Source organism: Cervus elaphus, chromosome 15, assembly GCF_910594005.1.
Source record: "Cervus elaphus chromosome 15, mCerEla1.1, whole genome shotgun sequence".
NCBI classification, from domain to species: domain Eukaryota; kingdom Metazoa; phylum Chordata; class Mammalia; order Artiodactyla; family Cervidae; genus Cervus; species Cervus elaphus.
The window spans coordinates 86238671-86250756 of NC_057829.1; the positions used below are offsets into that span (position 1 = coordinate 86238671).

Here is a 12086-nt window from a genome sequence, read left to right on the forward strand (position 1 = left end):
GTATGGTTTGAGTCAGTCAATCGGTAGAAGAAGTAAAACCTGAAATGACAGTCAGCAGGTATTTCACGCACACCGATTCTCAGCACTGCAATCAACTACTGTGCAAACCCCGTGGGTGGTGGGTGTAACCTGCACAGTGCCCTGCATGGCCACCATCGCTGCCCAGATGGGTGGACCCAGGCTTGGGGAGGTGGGGTAAGTGGCCCCGAAGCCACAGCTAACAGGTGAAGAGATGCACACTCAGGCTGGCCCGACCCAAAGCCCTCTGCCCTCTTCGCCGCACAGTGGCACTGAGGCGCCCGCAGGGAATCCCACCTCGGCGCTATCCGCAAGGAGTCTACCAGTCGCGCAAGATCAGCCACCGCTCAGGAAACCGTGACACCACCTACAGGAGTGCAGCAAGGACTGGAGGACCATCTCCGCAAAGGGCCGGAGAGACGCACCCGAGGCAGGGACTGAGCCCATGTTGAATGTCACAACCAGCAGCTGCTTGTTGGGGGAGCGTCACGAGCCAGGGGAAAAGCCAAAGGGGTTCAGTGTGTGCTCTTTCCTTGAGGGCCCCTTATGCAGCCACGGGACTCAGAGCCTGAGGGGCTGGGACCCAGGGCAGGGGACATGCAGAAGTTGTCCAGAGGCTATTCCTATGTGTAGGAGGGGCCACGGTCCTTAGAAGTTAGAGATGCAGGAGAGAGACCTGCCTAGTCAGGCCAACCGGGAACAAAGCAGGACCGATGCGAACTGTCCAATCATCTCACCTCTGAAACCTGCCTGGACCCTGGTGCATGGCCAGTCTCAATACATGTTACTTTAAACCAAGTTGACAGAGCATTACCAAAATTTACCTTTTTGCAAATAGCATTTACTTTGTTCCAAATGGGCTTCCCAGGTGGTACTAGTGGTAAAGAACCCGCATGACAATGCAGGAGACATAAAGAGAAATAGGTTCGATCCCTGGGTCAGAAAGATCCCCTGGAGAAGGAAATGGCAACCCAAGAGAATTCCTTGGACAAAGGAGTCTGGAGGGCTGTAGCCCACAGGGTCGCAAAGAGTCGGACACAACTGAAGTAACTTAGCATGCATGCATTGTTCAAAATAGCATTATACACTATTCCTCAAGTAGTCACCATTCTTTTAAAAAAAGTTCCATTTGACATTTACCAACAGTTGAAAGTTCAGTAAACTAATAGTAAAATTTAAAAAAAAGTACAAACTAACATTGACTGAGTCACGATCATCTCTGATTGAGAAGAAGAAAACTTTTCTTCCAAAAAAGAGTGGCGATTTCTACGATGATGTTCTTCAAAATGACATGCTGCTGCTGCTGCTAAGTCACTTCAGTCGTGTCCAACTCTGTGTGACCCCATAGACGGCAGCCCACCAGGCTCCCCCGTCCCTGGGATTCTCCAGGCAAGAACACTGGAGTGGGCTGCCATTTCCATCTCCAATGCATGAAAGTGAAAAGTGAAAGTGAAGACGCTCAGTCGTGTCCGACTTTTCGAGACCCCAGGGACTGCAGCCCACCAGGCTCCTCCGTCCATGGGATTTTCCAGGCAAGAGTACTGGAGTGGGTGCCATTGCCTCCTCTGCAAAATGACATGAGTGATAGCAAAATGATAAACACAACTAAGAAGGTCCTATGGGGGAGAGGGGTGGTTAAATAAAGCATCAAGGAATAACGTGGAACGTGAAAAAAGCGGCTTCAAAGAATATTAATGATGTGGGGAAATGTTAACGATGTAATACTAAACATAAAGAAAGAGGACATAAAACCATAGAGATAGCGTGACTCCTCTTTAGTAAAACGCATACGTTATACGGGAAGATAAAAAGGAAAACATGCCAACATGTTCAGTCAATTGGCAGAGAGCTGGTTGATTTTTCTCCTTTTCGTTTCTTGGAGTTTCTACATTTTCTGTAAGGATGAATATGTGGAGGGCCGGGGCCTACGACCCCCATTCCCCTTTGGGTTTATTCCTTCAGTCTTTCAGGAAGTCCTCACCGAACAATGCTTGCCACGGACTTCTCTTTCGGGCCAAGGCAGCGAGGTGCCAGGCGGGCCAGTGGCCGGCTAAGGAGGGAACCGAGGAGCCGACCAAGGGCGGTGAAGACTCCAAGATGGCGCCACCACGGCCTCAGCTTGAGGAGCCAGGAGCCCATAAGAGACGGTCTCTCACACAGGCCCTGGGAGACCCGGGAAGTCAAGGAGAGGGATTCTGTCCTCAGAAGACACCACGTTCTGCTCCCCTTTTACTTCACCAGCCTGAAATTTTTCCATCTCTGGGAAACCATGAGAGAAGGGGAAGGTAGAGGAGCCAGCTAGGCATGGACAGTCTGTCTCTCTCGCTCATCGGGGCCCTTTGCTCTGTGGTGACCACCTGTGATCTCACTGCTTCCTGACTGGACGCCTCGGGCCTCCCTAGTCCAGTCCCATCTCCTCTCTCTCTCCAGAGAACTTTCTGAGGCCCACATGTGTTCACGGTCCATCCCCTGCAGCGGCTTCCCATGGCAAACACCCCAGCCTGGCGTCCAGGCTCCATCTGCGTGTGTTCTCCCCAGGAGGCCCGCGCTGTGGGCGCCAAACCTCCCATCATGGCACAAGTCAGACAGGAATCAGGGAGACCAAGGCATTCCTTGAAAATCCCTGAAACAGCCCTTGAGGTCCACTCCCCCTGGTTTCATGTCCACAGCCCTGAAGAGCCCATAAAACTACAGCTTAAAGATCTGTCCTGGGTGTTCATTGAAAGGACTGATGTTGAAGCTGAAACTCCAATATTTTGGCCACCTGATGCGAAGAGCTGACTCATTTGAAAAGACCCTGATGCTGGGAGGGATTGAGGGCAGGCGGAGGAGGGGACGACAGAGGATGAGATGGTTGGACGGCATCACCGACTCGATGGACATGGGTTTGGGTGGACTCCGGGAGTTGGTGATGGACAGGGAGGCCTGGCGTGCTGCAGTTCATGGGGTCACAAAGAGCCGGACAGGACTGGGCAAGTGAACTGGACTGAACTGAACAGAGCGATGGCAGGAATGGGCGCAGCTAACGCCTACGTGCAGGGGGGCACGCACACGGTTTCTGTGGTTGTCGCTGTTTTGTTATTTGTCTTTGGCTGCGCCGGGTCCTCACTGAGGTGCGCAGGCTCAGCAATCATGGGGCATGGGGCTCAGCTGCCCCGCGGCAGGTGGGATCGTAGTTCCCTGACCAGGCATCGAACCCGTGTCCCCTGCATTGGAAGGCAGATTCCTAACCACTGGACCACCAGGGAAGTCCCCCATATGATCTGTTTTGAATTTAACTCTCAAATCCCCAGTGGGATTTGGCTTTGGGTGGCTAATTTGAACACGTTCCTAGCCCCCCCACAGGAACTACTCCTGTTTTAAAGAGTAAGCCTCTATAGGAACTTAACACATAAAATGTCTCTTAGGGACGATTCACAGAGTCAGTTCTCAGCTCAGTCCACTGGTGAAATGTGGGTGCCACGTGACCACTGTGGATCTGCAGCTCCTCCTCCAAGGAGGGAGGAGACCCAGGATGTTATTCTCCTGCCTGTATCCTCCCACCAGCCTCTTCCTCCCCGTGGAAGAGCCAACTCAAACATTGCCTCCTCTGCAGGTCCACCCCTTCCCACACAAGCCTATGGGCACCTGCAGCGCCTTGCCTAAACTTTCAGTCATGTGTCTCGCGGCAACTGAACCTTAGTTATCTGTTTACATGTCTGTTTCGTCTGCTGAGCTACAAGTTCCAGAGGGCGGTCCCGGCCTGACATTCCCGTGCCCAGCACCGGGCTTGGCACACAGCAGACCTCAGCTGGTGTGGGGTGGAGGGAGGGAAGGGTGATACAGGGCAGATAAACGCTACACGGCACACCGTGGGTGTTCACTTGGTCTCGCTTACCCCTTGTCCCTGGCACAGGGAACCAACTGTCCCTTGGCCGAGCAGGTCCGACCTGGGCTGTGCCATGAACTCCCCACCCCACTGGGGCCAGGGATGGTCGTGTATGGAACTGACCGGGACGCTGGCTTGCCTGGCATCGGCCATGGCGCTTTGAAAAGACAAAGCCCTGCCCAAGTCTGAGCTCTTGCTACTGTGCGTCAACACCAGCCAGGTGGCTACTTGTTCTGTCTGCAGCGCAGATAATATTTTAATTGTTTCTATCTTTATCACTTCAAGAAGTACAACATAAAGAAAAGTAAAAACAATCGAGGCTATGTTTAGCCCATGTGTTTTCCCCCTTTGCTCAGGGAACAGAAGGCGATTTGCTGGGTCAGGTCACCAAACAAAAGAAACAGGAATAGAACCTAATTTTTAATGGCAAACCGCCCTGAGCGCTGGGCACGCTGTCACGTTGTACAGAAGGCCTCGGGAAGGCTCCAAGGAGAGGACACCGGACGCCCCCGCCCCTCCATTCAACACCGTCTCTGCACAAACAACTGTAACTCTTTCAACAGCGACGATGGCCGTGGCCACGGGGAGTCCGCTGAGCCCGGAGGACTTGGTGTGGTGGGAAGGCTGTGGACCTGGGTTCGAGCCTCAGCTCTGCAGGTGACTTCACCTCTCCGAGTCTCGGTTTCTTCATCTACAGAATGAGGGGACTGATTGTAACCTCTGCACAGAGCTCCCCTGAGAACGGAACCGTCAGCTCACACAGGGCCCCGAGGACAGGACAGGCTCGTGAGACAGCAGCGTGACCACGACCACACTGGGGGCAGCTCAGGAAGCGGAGCCCCAGCCCTCCCGCGTGGGGCGTGTCTGGAACGGGGACCTGGGTGTTCTCAAAGAAGGGTTTCGGGAGCACCAGAGGGGGATCTGCTGGGGATGTTAGAATGCAGATTCCCAGGCCCAGTCCCCGCCGTGATGCCCGGAACCTCTCGGGGCAGGAACCTGCCTTTTAATAAACTCCTCGGGTTATTTTCACGTGAAGGGGTTGAGAACCACTCTTTGAGACTGCAGGCTGCACAGGGGCCTGGGTGTCTTTCAAACACCTCCCTGGAGGCCCAGTCAGACCATCCAGCCACACCAGGAAGCTTCTGCAGGGTGGACCATGCCGGTCTCTACAAGCCTGCATTCAGAACATCACTGAACGCTGGCTTTGTTTGGGGCAACAAGAGAAGGCAGAATTATGGAGAAGGATGACTTTGCCCTTAAGAGTACCTTGAGATCCCCTTTTCACAGGACAGGGGTGGGGACCCCGAGTTGCACAGGGTGTTCTGGATGCAAAGCCAGTGGGAAAGGCCTGAGAGGCTGACCGTTCACGTGACGGGACTAATGGGAGGCCCCCCTCCCACCCCGCCGAGACGCGCCGTGGCTGGCGGCTACTCAGGGATGGTCCAAGCACCAAGCCCCCAGCGGACACGGTGTGGGCCGAGGACAGTGGCCCCCGCCGCTTAAGTTCTCGGTGGCCCCATGACTCGCAACCCTCAGGGGCAGCTCAGCTTTCTCCATCTCCCTGCTGGGCCAATCTTTACAAGTTTGAGGTTTATACACGGGAGTGAGTGTGTGGGTGTGTGCAGGATACACACACCCGGGGCTTTTTCTACGGAGGGTGGGGGCCAACCACGCAAACACACAAATCACACAAGCCATCTAGCTCCCTCACAGACGGACTTGACCAGCTGACCTCCAAGGGACCTTCCCAAGCTGAGGCTCCACGACTGAGCCTGAAGTTTCTGGGAAGCACAGAAGAAGCTGACGGCCACACCTAGGGGATAGGAACTCAGGTCCCCCCACCGCACAACGCACACACACACTCCCAGGCTTTGGTCTGGAGAGCCCTTGACTAGGGAGGGCAGAGGCTGCTGCGTGCACGGCTCTCCGAGCTCAGAGAAAGAAAACACCCAGAGGAACACAAATAGCATGTGACCTCAAATGTTCTTGTTTCCATTTCTGCCCTTAAACTTGGGAGGGAAATTCCCAGGGGGCCCAGATTCTTAGTGGACTATAAGCCTTCATATTATGTTCACAAGACAGCCTGGGATATCTTCATGCCGTGTTTGGAGGCCGCTCTATGGTGACATAACCACAACAGAATGTGGTTTCTAGACGAGGTTAGACACCTGAAGCATAGACCCCAAGATACGGAAGGTTCTTGCAGCCGCCCGGGGCCGAGCGAGCAGGCCTCAGTGGGATCAGGCCCGGCTGACTCATTCTCGGATTTCACACCTGTCTGCTTGTGCTGACACCAGCCTCCCTTCCCCTGCCCTGGGGGCTGGGGCCGTGTTAACTTGGCCTCCGGGGCTGCAAGGACTGTCTGCCTGATCTGGGGCGGGGGAGAAGCTCACCAACCCTTTCAGTGGGAAACTCAAGAGAACCGAGCTGTCTTTCTGGAACCTGCTTTATTACATTGGTCTTATGAAAAGGGCACAGGTGGAAACACACACACAGTACCGTGTGCTTTTAAATGAACTAAGGAGTCCCTGGCCCACAGGGGCACCTCTTTCCCTGAATCACCAGGATGGAGACTCAACACAGAGCCGGCCCAGGAAGAAAAGGCTCCTGGGCTTTGCCTGCCCAAGCCTCAGCTTCTGGGGATGGCCCCTCTCACTTGCAATAAATCGGACAATGTCCATGCATCTTAGGTTCAGGGACGACCCAGGATGCCAAGCAACTCAGCTTAGGGCCCAAGGACAGGGGCCAGGATGGCTGGAGACAACGCTCCCCTGGCCCCACCCAGGGCAGGCTGGCTGGAAGGGCGCCAGGGAGACGTCTGACAGGCCAGTGGGTGCAGGGGGTTCCTGGGCTCCTGCCGTCACCAGCCAGGTGAGGGTGGCCCGTGGCAGTGGCCACTGCTTGTGGGGGGGGTCTTTCTCTGACAGAAAGAGGCCCAGTGGGGACCCCCAGGCAGTGAAGAGGTGTAAACCCCTCCAGACTGGGCGCTGGGAGCACGGGCTGGTCTCCCATCTGTAGGAGGAAGCATGGGCTGGGGCCCTGTGACGGCCCTTCCCACCCTGAAGGGATCTCCTGTTGCACCCCAACCTCCAGAAATCTGTAGGGAAAAGCTGGTATTCACGTGGCAAGACACCCCCTGGGCAGCCCAGTGGTTGGGACTCTTGTGCTTCCCCTGCAGGGGCCACAGAGCTCCATTCCTGCTCGGGGAACCGAGATCTCACATATGCTGCACGACGTGGGCCAAAGATGAAACAAACAGAAAAAGACGAGGGCCACGAAAACTCTGAAGCGACAGAGCGGTCCGTTCCATCCATCGCCTTCAGCTTCCCACCCTGGCTGCGTGTTTGCACAGGGCACAGGACATGGGCAGCGGCTAGGGACTCAACTCCAAACCCACGTGCGCAGCAAAGCTGGGCACCGTGACACAGACCAGGAAACTGGCCACTTCAAGAGCTTTTCAGGAAACTGTCAATATGGCTGCATGAACTGTTAATTAGCTAAACACCACCACCCCACCCCCACAGTGGGATCTTTGCTGAAGTTGAGCGAAAGCCTCAGTGCGTACCCCAAGCACAGTTCTCATCCCGCAGGGCAGCAGAGAGCTCCCCCACGTGACAGCTGGGGAGACCAACTCCAGGACAGGATGGCCTCATGTCTCGCCTAGGGACACGCCGCTCGCCAACAGCAGTCTGCAGTCCCGAGGCTGTGCTCCCGCGGCGGGGCCAGGCTACCTCCTAACGACCATCTCGCCACGTGGAAGCAGCCTGGTGAGGCACCACACGGTTGCGGGGGGGGGGGGGGGCGTGTGTGCCCACGGCCGGCCTGGCGGCTGCCGTTCCCCATCCTCCAACACCTCTGGCGCTCCCCTGCCCCTCCCCACCACGTCAGGCCAGCCTGGGTGAGAAGGTGGCCTGGGAGGCTCCGTTTTCAACCATCAATGGCCATCACGTGCCAACTACACTTTGTACCTGCGTCCCATCCTGTCTGTACCTTATCCCAGAAACGTTGTCTGAAACCATTAAGTGGTGAAAGGAAAAACTGAAAGCATTCTGCCCAAACCTTACACCGCTTTAGAGACGGGCAAACCACACCAATGACGATAATAAATAAAAGCAGTCATTAAAAGCTGAGTTTTTAAAAATCAAGCATAGGCATTCTTGACGGATTTTTTTTTTTTGTACTAGCTTATTTTGGCTAATAATTAGTTTCTATAGGAGGCCCTGGGTCCAAGGATGATGTGCGGCGTGACTATCTCGGAGAGACTGAAAAAGCGGCAGAGACCAGAAATTCTGGCTTCGTTATCACTGCGGCTCATTTTGTTTCAGTCGTGTGTTCGTTTGCTCTTGGAGACCTGAAATGCTCAACCTCCGAATGCTGGCTTTCTCCCCGCTTGCTGCAATCACAGTCCACTTTCAGCGACAGACGGTGGGAGGGTGAAAAGACCAAAAGCTACCCGATCTCAAAGTGCAGCCTCTTCCTCCTGCCCGACTCAGCACAGCCGACTGGGGTACCCTGTAGAAACTAACACAGGGGGTGCCCCCGGGAGCAAGCCTTTTGTGTACAGAGCAGACTTTAACAGCCGAGTAATTAAACACGGAAAGTAAGGGCTTATAACTAAAATGCTGACAAACCCGAACCACAGTGGCACAAGGAGGGCTGCTACAATATTTTTACAATTCCTTTTTATACATAATGTATGATCCTTCTGCTCAAGTTTCCTCTATGTTCTTTGCCTGTGAGATAATTTACATTAATAAATAATTTATTACCATAACTCCTGAAGTAATTATGGGTTTCCACCCAATTTTTTTTTTTTTTTAGCATCTGAATTGTTTTGTTCCCCGTCCACGGACTTGTATTTACACACCTTCTCCTAGTGGCCTTTCGGAAGTAACTGGTGTTGCACGGGCTTGCTCACATTGTTTGATTTCCTGGTCTCCTGCTCACCCGAGGGCTGAGGAGAGAGGAGTGGGCAGAGTCCAGTGTCCTTGCAACACAGAACTCGTTCAAGGGGGCGCAAGGAGCCGAGCCCAGGGTGGTGAATGGAAGCCCCTCTCGCCAACTTATCCTGTTTCACGGAAAGAGATTCAACCTGTCCACACGTGACCCTGGGTCAGCGTGAAGAAGCACCGCCCGGGCCAACGGTGGAGGAGCCATGGGCCGAGGATTCCCTGGCGGCTGCCCCCACCCCGCCCTGGCTCGGGGAGGTCCTCTCAGGCGCAGCCAGGCCCCCGCGTGCACCCATGAGCAATCACGGCCAGGAAAGGGGCTGGCTTGCCAGTCGGTCCAGCTGACCGGTGGGCGGGCCACACCCCTGAAGCTGCCACCTGACCAAGGTTTCCTGTGTCAGGAACACAATTCCCCGGACAGACACGGCTCTCCCCAGAGAAGCTGTTTGCAGAGGCAGTTCCGGTTCGGCCCAGGAGGCGTGCTGAGGATGGTCTGGGAGGTGAGAAGAGAGACCCAGAGGCACGGCATCGCCTCTGCCACAGAAGGAGCCCTGTGGCGCCCAGGCTGGCCGGGCGCTCAGCCCTGGCAGGGCCAGCGGGCCGTGGCCTGGCTCCCCTCCACCCTGCTTCTCCCGTCCACGGTCACGCTGCCTGTGTCTCCCCACCCCCACGCTGGAAAAGGACAAAACTACTTCTTTGTATCAAGTTCCCAAACTTGGAGGGAGGGGAAGACCCGCGCGGGGAGGGCCCTGCAATCCAGCTCACCATAACTGAGTGGGAAGTATTTAAAAGCCAAAACACTGTTGCGAGTGCTGACGGTATTAGTAACGCATTTTATCTCCCTGGGTGCAGGGGAGGCTGAGCTCCCAGCAAGGGCGGCTTCTCCAAAGGAAGCCAACGGGGCCTTTCCCACCCGAACACACTTGCCTGGGTTTTCTTAAGAACACTCACGAAACCCCCCAGCTCATCCCGGTGTCCAGTGAGGACCCCTGCATGGGGGCTTGAGAGGGAAATGCCCTGAGTCCCAGGGCCACGCTGTCCCCAGCTCTCATGGGAGAATTCTACTAATCAGGGCCAGAACCGGAGTCCTCTGTCTCGGGAGACAGGCAGAGGGTTTTGGTGATTATAACGCTGTGAGGTTGCTGAGGGCCGCGCCCCCACCCCCCGGGGGTCCTCTTCTTTGCTACAGAAAACCAGGCACTGAGAGATAAAGTCTCGCGGCTGCTGTTTGTGCGTGTCACAGGGCACGGCCGCACGTCGAGTCCCGGGCCGGAGCCTCCACGAGCACATAGCCTGGGGAGGGCCTCGGACGCCTGACACCCACCTCCAGCAAGTGCGGGGAAGGGACGGAGGTGGGGTGCGAGCCGGCGCCTCCCAGGTGCTGCTGTCTCCTTAAATCCCACGGATACCACGAGGTGCAGGATGCGGAGAGTGAGGCCCAGGAGGACGGGCTGAGTGCCCACAGCACTGAAGGCCCCCTTCACACGGATCCAGGGGAAATCCATGCTCCCGGGCCTTGCTCCTCCACTAGACAGAAGCCCCCTCAAGGGCAGGAGCTGCCTCGCTCTATCCCCGCCCCCAGCGCCGGGCACAGAGCAGGTACTCAATAAACACCGACCAGAACAAGGCACGCTGAATCGACCTGGGGCCGACTTTTCTAAAAGCCCTGATAGTGCGTGATATCAGGTGGGTCAGGATGTCCCGAATCAAAGGAAGGGCTGAGGGCGGCAGGAAGATGAAGACGAGGGAGACAGAGAGAGAGAAGCCATGGAGGGGGCAGTGGGGGTAACTGCACGGACCCCACGGTCCTCCACCGCCCGGCAGGGCCCTGGCGCCGGCCGGCAGAGCAGAAGGGCACAGACCTCGTGGAGGGGAAGAGCCCATGGGCCAGGGCGCCCTTCCTGAGGGTCCGCCCTGCGCACCAGAGCCCCGAGGGGCAGCAGCACAGTCGTCCTGGAGCCCCGGGCCCCCCCAGCAGAAGGCAGACTGCTGGGTTCGGCGGGCTCAGATGGACCCCGCTGGGACTCTGGGAAGAGACCGCCCCCGCTCGCCTCTGCCTTGGTCCCCGGGCCCACCTTCCCCACAAGGGTGGCTCGCACCTGCACCCCGCCCCCCCAATGCCCAGCAAGGAAACCAAGGTGGTCCCTGGGGGCGTGGAGGCCTCTCGCAGGAGCAGGATTCTCACTCTAAGCTCAGTCTTCTTCTCCACCTGTCACGTAGAACGCTCACACTGCGCCAAGCTCCTTCCGAGTGTCTCGGAGTCCTCACAGCAAGGCAGGTGCTGTCCCAACACCCATTTCACAGATGAGGAAACTGAGGCTTGGAAAAGGGAAACAGTTCACAGTGACTGTGTGAGGGCCAGCAGCACCATCAGGAACCCTGAAGAGCTCCAACTTATTACGATGTGCTCGCAGTGAAGGCCGAGGAAGCCTGACGGTTAGGGTCTTGAAATAAAGACCAAGGGTTCCACCATCCAGGTCACCAGTCCGGCCCAATTCTGAGCTCTCTGGGGCGGGGCAGCTGGGCAGAGGAGTGGGTATGCCCAGGAGCCCCACTCACTCCCCTTCCTGGACATGACAGAGGAAGAGGGCCCAGCTGCAGCCCAACTGTGGGTCTGGCCCAGGAAGAGGGCGGGGAGGAGGGCTTCTGGGCCACATAGATCAGGCGCGGAGGGTTTGCTGAAAGCCGTTAACCACAACCAAGGTGTGCAGCCAAGCCTCCTGTGGGGACAGGCCTCAGAAGTATGTCACACGGGTAAACCGAGGCCAGGTGAGCTCCCTGGTTCCATTTCCCCAGAGGCAAGTACCAAGGAGGCCGCCCGGGGCTCTCCCACACAGCTGCGGCTTGAGAGTGAGAAGCAAACAGTCGTCCCCCCGCCCCCGGGGTCCAGCTCTGCCCACGGAGGGGCCTTGGCGTGCCACCCCAGATGTGAGCGGAGCACCCCTGCCTGCCGCCTGGAGCAGCTGTGGAGTCCAAGGAGACCCTGCACCTCAAGTGCCCGGCACGGCAGCACGCTCACTGTGACATGTGAGGACCCCCCGAGGACCACCCCCACCTTCCACCTACGGGAACTGAGCCTGCAGAAGAAAACGCTGTGCCCAGAGGGAAAAGGGCCAGGACAAATGGCCACGGACACTGAACACAGTCCTGCGGAGGCAAACCTGAAACCCCCAAAGAGGGGACCTGCCACGGAGGCCCGGCTTACAGAAACTCATCAGGAGCCGTGTCCCGGAAGCGGGCAGGAATCCAGG

At 56.7% G+C, this 12086-nt stretch overlaps 1 protein-coding gene across 1 annotated transcript in view; it reads right to left on the reverse strand.

Moving 5' to 3' along the window:
- Window positions 1–12086, reverse strand: part of FAM53B (family with sequence similarity 53 member B) — a 112709-nt gene that overhangs the window by 57045 nt on the left and 43578 nt on the right. The gene's annotated exons all lie outside the window — the stretch shown is intronic.